The sequence below is a fragment of the Ovis canadensis genome, chromosome 23 (genome assembly GCF_042477335.2).
Source record: "Ovis canadensis isolate MfBH-ARS-UI-01 breed Bighorn chromosome 23, ARS-UI_OviCan_v2, whole genome shotgun sequence".
NCBI classification, from domain to species: Eukaryota; Metazoa; Chordata; class Mammalia; order Artiodactyla; family Bovidae; genus Ovis; species Ovis canadensis.
In genome coordinates, this window is record NC_091267.1 from 35,921,387 (window position 1) to 35,939,973 (window position 18,587).

Genomic DNA, 18,587 nt, shown 5'->3' on the forward strand with positions numbered 1-18,587 from the left:
CAGGGAAGCCCATGTGATATGTATATATGTATACACTCAGTCATAAAAAAATGAAATAATGCGATTTGCAGCAACATGGATGGACCTAGAAATTATCACACTAAGTAAGGTAAATCAAAGACAAATACCATATGAAATCATTTATATGTGGAATCTAGAAAAATAATACAAATGAACTTATTTAAAAAACAGAAAGAGACTCATAGACACAGAAAACTATTTTATGGTTACCAAAGGGGAAGGCGGAGGGATAAATTAGGAGTCTGGGATTAACAGACAGACACTACTATATATAAAACTGATAAACAACAAGGACTGCCTGTATAGCACAGGGAACTATATTCAATATCTTAGAATAATGTCTAATGAATGGAAAAGAATCTGAAAAAGAATATATATATATGTGCATGTGTATAAGTGAATCCCTTTGCTGTACAGTTGAAACTAATGTAACATTGTAAATGAACCATAATTCAATTAAAAATTTTAAAAAAATCTATGTTTTGCTTGCTAACTCAGTGCCTCCAAGACACCCACTGAACTTGATTTTTCTCCTTCAAAAAGAAACGATGGGGTCATCTTTAGTGCAGGATTGTTGGGAGATTGAAATACTATATAATCAAAATACGGTGCAAAGTGTAAATCACAATACAAAATATTAGTCATTATGATTAATAAGGACTTCCCTGGTGGCTCAGACGGTAAAGCACCTGTCTACAATGCGGGAGACCTGGGTTCAATCCCTGGGTCGGGAAGATCCCCTGGAGAAGGAAATAGCAATCCACTCCAGTACTATTGCCTGGAGAATCCCATGGACAGAGGAGCCTGGTAGGCTACAGTCCGTGGGGTCGCAAAGAGTCGGACACGACTGAGCGATTTCACTTTCACTTTCACTATGATTAATAAGAGCCTGTTACTTCTCAATAACAAACTACATGTTACATTCACAGAGATTGCGGTGGAGACCCTGTGGATCACTAATATTACTAGCACACTCCTTAACAGTTGAAAGAAACTCTTGTCTTTCAAGCTCATGGAAAAGCAGTCAATAGGGATGGGGTTGCCAAAGCAGAAGACAAACATCCAGAGAGAGAGATTTCCCCACCTCATCCCTGCAGACCATCCTTCCCTAATAGCTGAGTGGTGGAAGGTCGCTGGTCTCTTGTGCTGTCCTCTTATTGGGGTCAGCAGCCTGCCACACTTGCCCAGTGTCATCATTAGAACCAACACTCTGAGGTCACAAAGACAAGGCAACTGCTGGTCATTTAGCTCAAGGCTTCACCTTGCCCTCTCTCCTGCTGTGTCCTGTATCCCTCTAGAATCTTCCATGGCTGCTGTCCTGAGCAATGATATCTTTAAACCTCCTTTGCCTTGTCTGCTGCTCATTTCTCATGCACTCAGGCAAAGCGGCATCATTCTCTCCAGGAGTTCCAGCACAACAGGGCTGTTGTTCCTGCAGTGCCAATGTCCAGGATATGTTGCTGTTGTTCACTGTTCAGTTGCATCTGACTCTTTGTGACCCCATGGACTGCAGCACCCCAGGCTTCCCTGTCCTTCACTATCTCCCTGAGTTTGCTCAAACTCATGTCCATTGAGTTGATGATGCCATCCAACCATCTCATCCTCTGTCACCTGCTTCTCTTCCTGCCCTCAATCTTTCTCAGCATCAGGGTCTTTTCCAATGAGTTGGCTCTTTGCACCAGGTGACCAAAGTATTGGAGCTTCGGCTTCAGCATCAGCCCTTTCAATGAATACTCAGGGTTGATTTCCTTTAGGATGGACTGGTTTGATATCCTTCCTGTCCAAAGAACGCTATGATATGTAAGTAAGTATCTGTAATTCTTCATCTGTTGACATTCTTACTTCAGTCAGATTTCATATCACTTAATTTTCTATAATATTTTGTTTATTCAAAGGTTTGTCATGTTCCAAGGATGAAAGAACAGAAAGAAAAAAGCAACGACACCAACAACCAAGGAGGGCTTTGAAATGCAGGAATGGAAAAAACTAGGCCCTTATCATCCTTCCCTCCCCCACGTTATAACCATTAACAAATTTTAGGTCCTCCTGAGCAGTAGACACTGTCTTTCCTCCTACCCCATATAGGGAGAAAGTAGTTGCATTATTTTTCCCCAACCCAATATACGTGCCTCACCCAATCAGCAAATGACCTGCAAGACCCCTATCTTGCTCCTTGTACCCTGGGTATAAGAATGGACCAAGAACCCCCGTTCGATGTCGGCTCTCCCCTGAACCGGCCTGCTCTTTTAAAACCATCTCCCACTCAATAAACTTTATTTCCCTTTCATTCTGTCTGATGTCTGGAAATTCTTTTCCAACCCTTGCACGGACCACAAGGATGACCATCCACCTACCCCCAAATAACCCATGTGCTAGGTATTGTTCTCTGAATGAGGATTTATTAACATAAATTAGTTAAACAAAAAGCTTTAACAGTATTCACTCCTTAGAAAGTATTTTATTTTATTATATCAGAGAACTCACAGAATTCTCCTATAATGTGCTCCTTTGTGTCTCCTTGCACGTTTGGGTTTCCTACTCTCATCCAATTTACTGGAAAGGATCACGTGGTTATAGACAAAAGAGAGGATGAGATGGTTAGATAGCATCACCGACTCAATGGACGTGAGTTTGAGCAAACTCCTGTCAGGCTGCAGTCCATGGGGTCACAAAGAGTCAGACATGACTTGGTGACCAAACAACAACAAAGGAAAAGAGATCAGAACCCAAGTCTGCACCTGACTTTGTTCGAGGGCCTGGCTGAGTTCTGCCCAGAGCTGCTGTGTGACCTTGAGGGCTCTGTTAGCAATCCATCCCCTGTGGTGACTCCTCTCCAGCCTCTGGTCTGATTTCCCTTCCTGGCTGTCAACCTCTCACTAGCTCCCTTAGGTTATGTAAATGTCAGAGCATTTAACTCCCGACAAGATGGCAATGAACAAATTGATATATTTTCAAATACCCAGCGTGGAAGAGGGTTTCACTTGTGCTCATTAATACCATTAGTTGCAATCACTCTCTGTCAAAAGGTCAGAGCTACATAGATGTGTATGTGGAGCATCTCTATGAAGCACATTCTTTAAGGTGAAAACTTCAACTGTGCCAGTCCAACTGATATGTAGTATTCGGGTGGAAAGAAGATTCCTCCAATCTATAATGGGCATGCTCATAAGCAAAGCTTTGTTTAAATTTACATAAGAAAAATCCAAATCTACCCTAAAAATCTTACCATTTCTGAGCAGTGTTTGTGTAGAAAACATAAATAGTGGAACATCTTCTAAACTTTATTACATAATAATAATTGCCAGTGTTTTTAGGAATTTATATGTCAGATATTTCATAAGCACTTTACAAGTATTATCTCTTTACGTGTGAGAGATTTTACATAGATTAAGGGAAAGTGACATAGTGGTTGAGCCCAACTAACTATAGCACTCTCTCTCATTAACTGTATGCCCCTGGGGAGATTACTTAACCTCCCTGGACTTAATTTCTTCATCTGTAAAATAAAGATGATTATAGTGCCTGACTCATGGGGTTGTTTTGAGGATTAAAGGAAGGGTAATAAGTACTTACATACATATTTGGTGATTTCTATGTGCCCGGCATTATTCTCTAAATGAGGATTAATTAACTTAAAAATTAAATGAGTTAAACAAAAAGCATTTAGAACAGTATCTGGTACTTAGAAAGTATTCTATTTTATTATATCAGAATTCACAGAACTCTCATATAATGTGCTCCTTTGTGTCTTCTTATATGTTGTGGTTTCCCACCGCACTCCAACCTACTGAAAAGAATTACACGGTCAGTCCACTGGCCAAATGACTACGGCTCCCTCCTCACTGTCTTTGGCTGGCAGTTATTGCCAACGTTCTCCTTACAGCCAGGTTACTGTGCATTCCTTTCAGCAATACCCTCTCCTCCTCCGGCCTCTTTGTTGTCAAGACAACACTCCATCTCCTCCGCCTTCTTTTCCTGCATTTTCCCAGAGTCATAAGGCTTTGAAAGAAATTAAAAATAACTTCTCGAAAAACGTGGAGTCTCTGATGCCAGAATTGCCAGCTTCTACTTTCACCTGAAGATGAACCTGGATACACTGCCAAGAGAAAAACAAATCCACCCAAATGGGGCAAAGGCAGGAGAATAATAATGTACCCAAATCAGAAATTCAAGTAGAAGACTCCTTTCACAATGATAAAAGGAACTGCCTTTGACCTTTCTAAATAAGCTTTAATTATGTATTCAAAAAATTCTTCGATGTTGGAAAGAAAAAAATCGCTATTTGTTAATATCAAGAACAAAAAGATATTAATGAAAGAAAAAATTTCATGAATATGAAGTTCCCACCTTAGTTATCTTACATTGTGATGAAGCCCATATTGCAAAAACATAGGTGATGTAGCTACACTTGCTTCCAACAGGATGATTTATGCAGGTTAATCTTGTTAGGAAAACTTGCATATTATAAAATAAGCTGTTTCCTTATATCAATAATCTTGATATAATGTAGCAGAGAGGAACTGACACTTTTCAGGGAGGGTTAAGAAATAAATCAGATGTTGTCTACCTGACTTACTGTAAAGACAGACCCCTGACATATCACTCAGGTAGACTCCTTTTCAAGCTCCTGTTCTACTTCCATAGCTCAGAATTTCTCTCATCCTTGTTCTGGATTGTAGCATTAACTTTTTCACGTACTTCCACCCATTAAGTATAGCTTCCCTCTAGTCCATTTTCTACGCTGCTGTCCGTATGACTTTCCTCAAATACATAGGGCTTCCCAGATTATTCAGGACAAAACAGTCTAAATTCCATAGAAGAGATAACACTTGGCAGAGGTAAAGACCTGGCCTGGTCTAACAGGTTGCCTCTGGCCTGGCAACCCCAATTGACTTTTACTGGCAATGCATTTTTCCCATCAATAAAGAGGACAGTATTTGCTTCATAAATTGTGAGAAAAAAAATAATGCATGAAAAGTGCTTGGCCTAATTCTAGATGTCCAGTACATGGTTCTTGTGATTTTGATGATGATGTGGTGATAATGATGGTGATGGTAGTGATAGCGATGGTGGTAGGTGGTAGTGATGATGGTGGTGGTGGTGGTGGTGGCAGTGATGATGATCTGGTCCCTGAACATCTTTGAGTTCTAGTCTCATTACATCTTTATGACTAGTTTACATTTCCAGAGATTTCTGATTTTCATTTCTCCCCGATTTGTCTGTACTGTTCTCTCTATATAAATTCTCCTCTCTCCAACCTTCTATTTAAGGCATATTATTTAAAAAATTATTTTAAAAGTTTATACTAGTGCTTCCATCTTCACATTGTATTTTCTCAGTCCTCCTCCATAATATATGTTCTGTACATATGACTCCTAACTGTATTTCGAGGAACCTCTACATCTAGGGACTCTGGACAGCCATTATCTTTTCAGTTACAGTGTCTGATTTTAAAATAATAGAAAAAAATATGTTGATTTCTTCCCTCAGTTCCTGGCACAGAGCTCCTAAAATCCTTATAGTTTCCTAAGTGATAAGAATACTAGGCACATCTTTCATTCTAATATATAGTTTTGTTCCTGGTTCTGATATCAAGCTCCTGAGTCCTTTGGAATTTTCTGGGTGATAGGAGTTTTGCTTTAATGAAGTGATGCTTGATAAATTCCTGTGTAGCTTTGGGGTGGAGGCTGGTCACCAGAAAGATTAGAAGCTTGAAACTTTGATCCCACCCCTATCCTCCAGGTGATGGCAGAAGGAAAAGAGGAACTAAACAGCCTCTTGATAAGGGTAGAAGAGGAGAGTGAAAAAGTTGGATTAAAACTCAACATTTAAAAAATGAAGATCATGGCATCCAGTCCCATCACTTCATGGCAAATAGATGGGGAAAAAGTGGAAACAGTGACAGATTTTATTTTCTTGGGCTCCCAAATCACTGCAGATGGTGACTGCAATCATAATATTAAAAGATGCTTGCTCCTTGGAAGAACAGCTATGACGAACCTGCTGCTGCTGCTGCTGCTAAGTCGCTTCAGTCATGTCCGACTCTGGGCGACCCCATAGGCGGCAGCCCACCAGGCTCCCCTGTCCCTGGGATTCTCCAGGCAAGAACACTGGAGTGGGTTGCCATTTCCTTCTCCAATGCATGAAAGTGAAAAGTGAAAGTGAAGTCGCTCAGTCGTCTCTGACCCTTAGCGACCACATGGACTGCAGCCTACCAGGCTCCTCCGCCCACAGGATTTTCCAGGCAAGAGTACAGGAGTTGGTTGCCATTGCCTTCTCCATGGCAAACCTAGACAGCATATTAAAAAGTGGAGATATCACTTTGACGACAAAGGTCTGTATAGTCAAAGCTATGGTTTTTCCAGTAAACATGTACGGATGTGAGAGTTGGACCATAAAGAAGGCTGAGCACCAAAGAACTGATGTTTTCAAACTGTGGCGCTGGAGAAGACTCTTGAGAGTCTCTTGGGCTGCAAGGAGATCAAATCAGTCAATCCTAAAGAAAATCAACCCTGGATATTATTGGAAGGACTGATGCCGAAGCTGAAGCTTCAATACTTTGGCCACCTGATGAGAAGAGCTGACTCATTGGAAAAAACCCTGATGTTGGGAAAGATTGAGGGCAGGAGGAGAAGTGGGTGACAGAGGATGAGATGGTTAGATAGCATCATTGACACAATGGATATGAGTTTGTGCAAACTTCAGGAGGTAGTGAAGGATGGGGGAGCCTAGCATGCTGTGGTCCATGGGATCACAAAGAGTCAGACACGACTTAGTGTCTGAACAACAATCCTCCAGGAGAGGAACTGGAGACTGAGTTAATGATTGACTGTGCCTATATGGTGAAGCTTCCATAAAACCCCCCAGAGTATGGGGCTTGGAGAATTTCTGGAGTGGTTAACACCTCCATGTTCTGGGAGGATGTTGTATCCCAACTCCACAGGAAAAGAAGTGCCTGTGTTTGGGACTCTTGGAGTTCACCCATGCATCTCTTTGTCTGGCTGTCCATCTATATCCTTTATCTTATTCTTTATTATACAATAAACCAGTAAACATAAGTGTTTTCCTGAGTGCTCTGAGCTGTACTAGCAAACGACTGAACTGAAGAGGTGGTCGTGGGAACCTCCCATTTGTAGCTGGTACGTCAGAAGCACAGGTGACAAGCTGTACTTGCAACTGGCATGTGAAGTCGAGATGGGAGCAGTCTCACAGATCTGAGGGCCCCGACATTGACTCCAGGCAGTCAGAATTGCTCGGTGCAGCAAATCCATACATTTGGTATCAGCCTGTAACAGGGAAGAACAAACCTGACTCCATATTAGATCCGTTCTTTTTGCTTTTGTGCTTTGTTGGCCTGTGCTTGTCCTGCTGGTTCTGTACCTTTTGTAAAATAATGCTGCCGATAGCCTGAAATATACAGGATAGCCTATTCTCAAGGATCTGACCTTTAAAAGTCCATTCATATAGAGATAAAAAGTTCAAAACAGAATAGCATTTGTTTTATTGTAGGTTTACAGGAACATCGTGACCTGACCTACATGTACAGTTGCAAGAACAAAGGATTCCGACACCTAGAAGTTTGCAACCACCAACCTCATCCTTGCTTGTCCTTTAAAAGTGCTTTGCTGAAACCCTTTGAGGACCTTGGGTTTCTTTGGGAGCACAAACCCTTGTGCACAAACCTAGCCTCCTTGCATGGTCCTGCAGTAAACCTTTCTTTGCTTCAAACTCTGATGGTTTGGTTTGTTTGGCCTCACTGTGTGTCATGCACACAAACCTGCAATCTGTAAAAAGTGTTGTGAGTACAGTAGTATTGTGAGAATAAGGGGAAACAGTACATTTTTCTTACACTGACACATATACATTCAGCCTGAGTGCTTTTTTTTAATAAATGAGAAAATGGATGAACATTAGAAATCTCAAGTGAGCAAGGTTATAGAACATATTGGACCAAGACTTTTATGGAAAACTTTGGATTTACGTGGAGAAGGAAATGGCAACCCACTCCAGTATTCTTGCCTGGAGAATCCCATGGACGGAGGAGCTTGGTGGGCTACAGTTCACGGGTCGCAAAGAGTCGGACACGACTGAGCGACTTCACTTCACTTTCACTTGGACTTACAGGTTCCAGAATCAAAGGATCTCTCAGTTTAGTATTTCTTTGAATGGGACTGAAATTTCATAAAGAAAATTCACCTTTTTGTCACCCTCATTCATCAGATATGCTTGAAGTGAATCCTCACATTAAATTAAATAATTACATACAGAGCCTCACAGATGTGTTGTGCTTTAGAGCTGCACTGTCCAATAGGAAAGCACTTGTCAAATGTGACTATTAAATAATTTAAATTACTTAGCATTAAATAAAATTAGAAATACTGTTCCTTAGTCAAACTAGTTTTATTCTGAGTGCTCAGCAGCCACGTGTGACTATCAGTTACTGTACTGGATGGCTCAGACAGAACATTTCTTACACCACAGAAGTTTCCATTGAATTACACTCCTCTACATTTCTGCTATCTCCACTATACCTAAATGCCAGGTTACAGTCAATACCAATTATCCTCTGCCAACCTTATATAAGCAGAATTTTCTTTTGAATGAAATTCAAATAATAATGATTGGGAAGTATATTCAATTCAAAATATTATACTGATTTCTATCAAAGCCAAGCCATTCCAGATTTCACCATCTGGCACTTTCTTAGAGTGCAACTATAAAAATGTGCCCTCACTCTCCCATTTGATAGGGGACTTTTAATTAGAAACATCAGTTGTGAAGATAGATACAGATATGTGGGTAAAGGAATTCAAAAACTCTCCCATTCTAACACTAGCATCTGAATAATGCCTTATATTCGCACCCGTAGATTATCTCAGCTAGTCCACAGCAGAACCCAGGCATTCTGACTCTTAAGCCAAGATCCTTTTTTCTCCACCATGCTGCTTATACATGTTCTAACTACAAACTGGAGCAGTGGGGCACGTATGGCTGTAGGTAAGCCATATTTATGCCTTCTTACAGCTTTAGAAGTATCAGAGCAGAAATAAGCTGGTGTATTTGTCACGTTTCTCAAATTTCTTTTTTCAGAATGACTATCCTTGTCTACACTTACAAATATCACAACAATGAAAAATGCTGTATGTATGCTTGTTTATTTTGTTATGATATTTGAAATTGTTGGGTACAATTTTTAAAGCCTTTGCTACACATATCCAGGTTGACCTACCCTCCACAATGTATCAGTTTATGCTCTCAACAGCAGAACATTGGATATTATTACTATCCTCCTTCTGCTTCTTCTAAAATAATTGTAAAGATTAAAATATTTGTTTATTTAATTTGTAAGTATTACCAAAGACATGATCCATGAAAGAAATAATTGATATGTTGGACTTCATTAAAATTAAAAATGGTGCTCTGTGAAGGACAATATCAAAAGAACTAGAAGACAATTAGAGCCTGAAAGACAATATTTGCAAAAGACACATCTGATAAAGGATTGCAATGCAAAACACACCTAATGACCTAAACGGACATCTCACCAAAAAAGATATACAGGTGGCAAACAGGCATATGGAAAATGTCCACATCCTATGTCATCAGGCAAATGCAAATTAAAACAATAATGAGATACCACCACACATCGAATAGCATGGCTAGAGACAGGACACTGGACGCCAAATGCTGGTGATGTGGAGCAACAGGACTCCTCCTTTCTTGCTCGTAGTAATTCAAGATGGTAAAGTCACTTTGAAAGTGGTTTCTCACAAAACTAAACATACTCTTGGCATATGTTCCAGTAATTGCACTCCTTGTTATTTACCCCCCAAAAGCTGAAAACTTCTGTCCACACAAAACCCTGCACATAAATGTTTAGAGCAGCTTTATTTGTAATTGCCCAAACTTGGAAGCAGCCAAAATGTCCTTTAGTAGGTGAATGGATAAATAAACTGTGGTACATCCAAACGAATGGAATGTTATTCAGGGCTAAAAAGAAATGAGCTATCAAGCCATGAGAAGACATGGAGGAAACTTAAATGCATATTAGGAAGTGAAAGAAACCAGTCTGAAAAAGCTATACACTGTATGATTCTAACTAAATGATATTCTGGAAAAAGCAAAACTATGGAACAATAAAAAGTTCAATGGTTTCCAAGATAAGATGGGGGTAAGGAGGGATATGTGTGGAGGGAAAGAAGAGATAAACAGGCAGAACACAGAGGATATTTAGGGCAGTGAAATTTCCTGTATATATTATAACAATGGAAATATATAAATATATATTTATTTTTATACTTTGTCCAAACCCATAGAATCCTAGAATTTACCAAAAGTAAATCCTAAAGTAAACTATGACCTTTGGGTGATTACTATCTGTCAATGCAGGTTGATCTTTGATAAGAAGAGTTTGTACCCTTCTCTCGTTCAGTGTTGATAATGAGGGAGCCACTGCAGACGTAGGGATGGGAAGTGTATAGGAAATCTCTGTACCTCCCGCTTAAACCTGCTGCAAACCTAAGACTGCACTGGAAATAGAGTAATAAAATAAGTGCCGTCTCTTTCTTATTAATTTATGAGACCTTATTATATATTCAGTTCAGTTCAGTCGCTCAGTCATGTCTTACTCTTTGCGACCCCATGAATTGCAGCACGCCAGGCCTCCCTGTCCATCATCAACTCCCGGAGTTCACTCAGACTCACATCCATCAAGTCAGTGATGCCATCCAGCCATTTCATCCTCGGTCGTCCCCTTCTCCTCCTGCCCCCAATCCCTCCCAGCATCAGAGTCTTTTCCAATGAGTCAACCCTTCCTATCAGGTGGCTGAAGTACTGGAGTTTCAGCTTTAGCATCAGTCCTTCCAAAGTAATCCCAGGGCTGATCTCCTTCAGAATGGACTGGTTGGATCTCCTTGCAGTCCAAGGGACTCTCAAGAGTCTTCTCCAATACCACAGTTCAAAAGCATCAATTCTTCAGCACTCAGCTTTCTTCACAGTCCAACTCTCACATTCATACATGACCACTGGAAAAACCATAGGCTTGACTAGACGGACCTTTGTTGACAAAGTAATGTCTCTGCTCTTCACTATGCTGTCTAGGTTGGTCATAACTTTTCTTCCAAGGAGTAAGCGTCTTCTAATTTCATGGCTGCAATCACCATCTGCAGTGATTTTGGAGCCCCCCAAAATAAAGTTTGACACTGTTTCCACTGTTTCCCCATCTATTTCCCATGAAGTGATGGGACCAGATACCATGATCTTCATTTTCTGAATGTTGAGCTTTGGGCCAACTTTTTCACTCTCCTCTTTCACTCTCAACAAGAGGCTTTTTAGTTCCTAGATGCTCATCTTCTTTTCTTTCATGTGTGCTACAAATATTGATTCTAGTTTGCTTTTTATCTTTTAATTTTGTTTATAGCATTTTCCAGAAGTAATAAGTTTCTATACAACCATTTCTTTATGATTTCCACCTTTGAAGGCACATTGTTCTTTCTCAAGTTCTATATTTTCTTTTGCTTCTTTGATGCATCCATGTTTTATATTGGAATCATCAATTTATCTGCTTTTTTTTTATATGAGGGTACGTAGAAGAAAGTGCTTCTTCAGAGTACAATCTTTCCCCAAACAAACACAAATTAATAAGTTTTAGATGTAAAATACCATTGTTATTTAAATAAATAATTTAAAATTTAAAAATATAAGTAAAATATCAAAATGATGTCAATAGTGAACATTTTATCATGTAAATGCCAGGTAGAGGGGAATTATATAACAATAATATCACTCTAAAATGTATCAAGGTAATAGTATCATGAAAGTGAAACTAGCTGATTGTACCTATTTATATACCAAAAATGTAACAAATTGTTCATTCCTAGCAATACATTTACTCTTTTCCTATCAGATACTGGCCCACACACTGTATAATTTTGGGGGAGTTTAATCATTACTGATGAAAACATCTATTCATTGTTGAACAAAGTCAACATCCTTTATAATAAGCTCTGAGAAGACCATAACAAGCACATTTATTGTTAGTGATTTGTAAATGCTATTAATGGAATTAATGAAAGTTGGGAGGAAATATCTGAAAATCATACCACTGACTAGAAAATTTTCCATTTCTTTCTAAAAACATTGGCCTTTAACTACATAGCTCAGAGCTTTCTAATGAAGTCCGTCTTTCTCTCTGAATTAATCATTATTGCCATTATAATCACTATCATTATCATGATTGTGATACCATTACTTTTTTTCATTTTAAATATTTAAGAATATTTTTAAAGTCTAATTCTTTTCATACCAAAAAATTACATGGTTGTCAATTATAAAACCCACTTTGATGAAGTCACAGGTTTAAAAATAGCAACTCCTAAAAGTGGAATATCTAGCTGATATTGAATCATCATTCACTGGCTTTATCTTCATCTATTTCAGAGATTTTGTCTTAGGGACCAAAAATTATCATTACTTTTATTGAAGAGGCTATAACAGTCAATATGATTCTTCTTTATCATGACTCTGATGAATATCTAACTCTTTAATAGAGGTAAATGTTTGTAGATAATTAGCTATATGTCTGAGAGGCCAGGGAACTCTAGAAATGAGAGGTTAAATGTGAAGATGCTCCCAATCATTCAAAATTAACAGTAAAGCATGATTTAAACATGGGTTGACACAAATGATCAAAACATCTGCAAAATTTCTAACTTAAAGCAAGAACATCAAAAGTCATTTTGCTCCTTAAGAATATGAGTAGTCCCTACAGCCATTATGAAAAACAGCATGGAGGCTTCTATAAAAACAGAAAATAGAGCTACCATATGATCCCGCAGTCCCTCTTCTGAGAATATACCCCAAAGAAAGTAAACCAGTAATAGAAAAGATATCTGTGTTCTCATGTTCACTGTAGCATTATTCGTGATAAACAAGACATGGAAACAAACGTATGTCAACAGATGACTGGAAAATGAAATTGTGATGTACACATAAAAGGAGTACTCTTCCGCCTTGCAAAAGGGTAAGATCCTGACATCTGCAACAAAACAGATGAATGCAGAAAGATACTACGCTAATGAAATAAGCCAGACACAGGAGGAAAACTACTGTATGATCTCACTTATAATGTGGACTCTGAACAAGGTAAATACGTGGAAGCAGATATTAGAATGGTGGCTACCAATCACTGTTGGGTGGGGGACGCAGGAGATGTTAGTCAAAGGGTACAAAGCTGCACGTATATAGGATGAACTAGTCTAGAAGGCCTGGTGACTAGAGTTAATAATTCCCTAGATTGTGTAACACAAATTTGCTAAGAGAGTAGATTCCAGGAACTCTCATCACACACACAAAATGGTATCTATTTGAGCAGAAGATATGTAAATTAGCTTGACTGTAGTAATCATTTCATTATATACATGTATATCAAGTCATCATGTTGTATACCTTGAATATATACAATTCTTATGAAACATTTAAAAGAAGTTTCCATCTTTTGGACCTCTCAGTTACAGTAACTTTAAAAATGGACATGTACACATGGCTTAGTGCCAAGTGTATAAAAATCACAACAAATGGGAACATTTTTACACACTTCTAGCTCTAATGTATAAGCTACCTGATATCTTAGCCCAAAACAGGTAGAAGTGAAATATATCCAATTAGAGGAATTTGTTTTCATTTCAATTAATAGAAAGAAACTATCCATGCCTTACCATGGACTTGAAACATGGAATAGTGGAATGATAGTGCTTTTTGCTAATTTTACCTCATCCACACTACACTGTCTCTCTTCTTTTTTATATAAAGGTTTAACCTATACTGAAGGAAAGAAGAAAGCTTGATTAAGAGATCATTCCCACTTTTATCTCCATCTTTTGTCTACTTTTCTTTTCTTATGTTTTCTGTCACTCTCTCTCCCTGTCTCTCTCAGATATTGCCAATATTGAGAATTTCACACTTTAAAATATTTTACCAGGTACCATCTTTCACCAACTCTCGGTAATTTCCTATTTTTAAGTAATAACAACTGAGGCTTGTGAAAATATTTTGGAGGACATGCTCATAGCTTGTTTTGTATTCAAAGCAACCAAGGGAAAAAGAAAATGAAGAATTCGGATTCAAGATTGGACATTGTACAAATGTTACAAATGTGCTATTATAATGCTTTTGATATTTGTTATCATGGAAATAGTTCCCCTTATTTGCAATCATGGCAAAAAAATTGTTTTGAATAATTATAACTTCTTGCTCAAATTTAGAAGATGGCCTGAATGGATGAAAACTAGAGAGACTTAGAAAATAGCAATGAAAATCACAGAACATAAATGAATTTTAAAAAATCTAAGTGTTCCTTTTTAAAGAAAGGGTGGTATAAGAGTAACCTTGGCATAATTTATTGGCTTTTATCCCAATCAGTACCAATTAGTGGCAATCAATTGCTTTTAGCTACGAAAGTATTTTTTAAAACCTCTCGTATATGAAAACACTCCAGTGAATTTCCCTGAGTAATACTGGGTTCTGCTAGTTTTAGCAGGGTTGTGTCTGAAGCTGCCAAGACAACTTTGTTCTAACAGGAGACAAGTTGGCTAGGTTAGTCCTTAACTAAAAAATGAAAGTAAATCCTAATGTCGTATGAGAAAGCTAAGCATCAAACAACTGCAGAAACAAGAAATCAAAACAAACCATAAATTTTCTTCTTTAACTTGCTCCGCACATATCCAAGCCTCCCTCTTTGAAGCAAGCTGCTTGGATGATACGTAAACAACGCGAGGAGGAGGCGCCCATGCTCTGGGAATTGATGCTTCACGGAGCCACACTGAAGTGTTTACATTCTGCGCTTACCAGCCTCTAAATAAAAGAGTTCATTTTCTACTCCCTGTAACATATTTACTTCTGTTTTTAAATCCTCTAAGATGCATATGACCACCGTGTGTAAAAGAATAGAATATTAATGGATATAAAATATGTTGTAAAAATTATAGATAAAACGGAACTCTTCATGATGAATGAGGCTGGTAGTAATAGGAAGAAAGAGGAATAGAAGCCCAGACAGAATAAATATAGTGAATAACAGGCTGGAGAACTTGGTTTTATAGCTCCATTAGTATAAGAGACAAGCAGCTCTGGGCTAATGCCACTAATAAGGTGTCCACTAAGAAAAGTGGACCATTTTCAAAGAAGGAAACACTTTACTCTGTTTTACATTGATCTGAAGACGTTAATTGCATTCTTATTACTTCCTTTCTAGTTTTCTTTCTTTTACTTGCACACACACGCTCACTCACACTACCAAAGAACTATAAAAATTCACAACGTTCCAAACTTCCAAATTAAAAACAGATGCAATCGGAGGTGGGGGGAGTTGGGGTAGGGGAGACAGGAGAAATTTGCCCTGTGTCCATGTGGGGGTGGGGATGGGGGGACTGAAATTCTACCCGGCAAGTAAGAGGTCAGTTTCATAGATTCAATTAAACCTTACCTGGTTTTGTAGTTAAATGCAGCAGCATGCCCCTAATTCTTCCTCTAAAGTATTACATATGCTGAAAGCTATAGTATTTGACCTTACACACTTCCACAGAAGAAACTCCTAAGTAACCTTCAACTTCAATAAAACGCTGTGTTCATTCTTCCCCTTGTGCTCAACACACAGCAATCTAATACACCTCATCATGTGGTCCGTTACCATGGCAGCGATGAATCCAGCTGCTGAAATACAAAAGACTGACAAAAAGTTGCTCTTTCCCCCTCCACCCACCCTGACAAAGTCAGATCTTTTTTTTTCTGTATGACAAGTCTAATTTGAATATCTTTCTGTTGCTGACTCAACTTCGCGGACAAGGAAAAAAGAAATAGAAAAACGAGTAAAAAGATGCAAGAAAAAAAGGGCTTCCAGAAAATGTAAACCAACTAATGAAATACCTATATGCATTTTTAAGATGCCGTTAATCCCTTGAAAGACTGATGATTATCTACTACTTCTGCCGACCAAATACTTTGAAATGTCAGTTACTAACTCAGTAGGAAATGCAGCATTAATCTCACAGCATCTTTTAAAATATTTTTTAAAATACATGAAATGATTCAGTAAATACAGATGCTGAGAAACACTGCATTAGTCTATGAAGGGCTAGTCTCAAAGTATTTTCCTAGGGGAAACTCCTAATTACAGCTGAGAGGTAGGAGGTAACATTCTTCATTTTCTTTTCATCAAGACCCTGTGTTTATCCGTTATTTAAACAGATTAGATTTCAGTTCTATTTTAAATGCTTATAGATTTGGATCTAGGGTGGTGGAGCCTACTAGAATTACACAAACCGTATCTGGGGGCTCTATATTAAGATTAAGATATGAGGTTGGCACAATATCAACTCTGAGCAATCCAGGGATCTCCCTCCCCCAAACCGATGGTTACATAATTAAGATTGAAGGAATCACCTTCGTTTTCTTCCAGTACTTTAAGGAAGGCTGACGGGAGGGGCCCTGAGTGACTGGGGCTTCACCTCATTTCAGCTGTGGTTCCTCCCTCCCACCACCGGGCTCTGAGCTCCAGCCAGCGACTGCTTTGTCCCTCAGGCCTTGCATTGCCACCCTGCCGCTTCCACGGCCTTGCTTACTGCCCATATTTAGCTCATATTTCATAATACTGTGTTTACATATCTAACTTCTCTTTTTAGATATGGACTCTCCCAGGAAAGGGAGCCGTGTCTTTTTCATGTTTCTACGCCAGTCATCAGCTTTGGCACAATGGACGGCTCAGGGACAATTTATTTTCTGTTTTTTAAAATTAAAATACAGTTGATTTACAATGTTGTGTTAGTTTCTGGTGTATAGCAAAAATGATTCAGCTACACACACACACACACACATTCTTTCCCATTATGGTTTATTGAAGGATATTGAACCTGGTTCCTTGTGCTATACAGTAGGACTTGGTTTATATATATATTTTATATGTAGTAGTTTGTAGTTGCTAATCCCAAACTCCTAATTTATCCTTTCCCCAGCTTGGGCAACCGCATTGTTTTCTATGTCTGTGAGGCTGTTTCTGTTTTGTCAATAAGTTCATTTGTGTTATATTTTAGATTCCACATATAAGCGATATCATTTGGTATTTGTCTTTCTCTTTCTGACTTATTTCACTTAGTGTAATAACCTCTAGGTCCATCCAGGTTGCTGCAAATGGCATGATTTCCTCCCTTTTTATGGTTCCATTGTATATATACAGCGTCTTCTTTATCCATTTATCTATGGACATTAGTTTCTTTCCATGTTCTGGCTATTGTAAACAGTTGCTGCTGTGAACACTGGGGTGCATGTATCTTTTCAAATTAGTTTTCTTCAGATATACACCCAGGAGAAGCATTGCTGAATTATATGGCAACTCTACCTTTAATATTTTAAGGAATCTCTATACTGTTCTCAATAGTGGCTGCAACAATTTATATTTATACCAACAGTGTAGGAGGATTTCCTTTTCTCCACACCCTCTCCAGCATTTGTTATTTGTAGATGTTTTAATGATGCCCATTTTGACTACTAGGTACAATGCTGGTAACTCATTGTAGTTTTGGTTTGCATTTCTCTAATAATTAGCAATATTGAGTATCTTTTCAGGTGCCTATTGGCTACTTACATCTGAATGTCTTCTTTGGAGAAATCTCTATTTAGGTTTTCTACCCAGTTTTGATTGGGTTGTTTCCATTGTTGTTGTTGTTGCTATTGAGTTGCATGAGCTGTTTGTATATTTTGGAAATTCACTGTCAGTTTCATTGTTTGCAAATATTTTTTCTCAATCTTCATGTTGTCTTTTCATTCTGCTCAGTGGCTATTTCTTGAACGGACAAAGCAGGAAATGAGTGTTTTACTGTGCTCAAAGCTCTCCCTCTAGTTAAACCCTTATGAGGTTCACAAAGTTTTTCCTTAATATTCTACGCCACTAATGGATGTGGGCAACAGGAACCGGGAGCTCTTCAGAGGATCAATCATGGAGCTACCCAGACATGGGTGTGAAACCTGGCTCCTGCTCACACCCGTTGGTGATCTTGGATAGATCATTTAACCTCTCTAAACCTGGGTTACTCTAAAGCTCCTACTTTAAAGAGTTATGAAAAAAGAAAATGAAATGAGATATCAAGGGAAGCATCAGACACTGAGCTTGGAAACAAACTAAATGCTCAACAAATGATTGCTAGTATTGTTTAGTAAAAATATGAATGATTTTTGAGCAAGAGGGACAATGAGAAAGTGCACTGACACCTACCTTTCTCTTGCTGATAAAACTGATGATTGATTTAAATCAGACTCACACATGCACTCCTTAGTATAAGTTAGGGTAATGCAGCATGAACATAGAGACCACCCCAGGCAAATACCTAGATTGCTTATTCCTACCTATAAACCAACAAGGGTGGGGGATAACCAGTCAAGTGGTTTTACATATTCCCAGGGCAAAATGGGTGGTAGAGGGTTAAACTTGGGAGTCAATTAAAAATCTTTTAAATATGAAAGAAAAACACAGTAAAGAAAGCCGTTCATTTTGATACTTACATTGGATTCTCAAGAAA

The 18,587-nt window shown here is 38.6% G+C and overlaps 1 protein-coding gene across 50 annotated transcripts in view; it reads right to left on the reverse strand.

Moving 5' to 3' along the window:
* DTNA (dystrobrevin alpha) overlaps window positions 1–18,587 on the reverse strand; it is a 434,483-nt gene that overhangs the window by 182,724 nt on the left and 233,172 nt on the right. For 6 of the 50 annotated variants that reach the window (XM_069568765.1, XM_069568782.1, XM_069568747.1 and 3 more), the window contains exon 1: window positions 15,503–15,790. The exons of 39 other annotated variants lie outside the window; for them this stretch is intronic. The gene's annotated coding sequence lies outside the window, so the exon portion shown is untranslated. Of the gene's footprint in view, window positions 1–15,502; window positions 15,807–18,587 lie in introns of those variants that run through there. 5 more of the 50 variants (XM_069568761.1, XM_069568779.1, XM_069568776.1 and 2 more) reach the window with 1 other exon arrangement.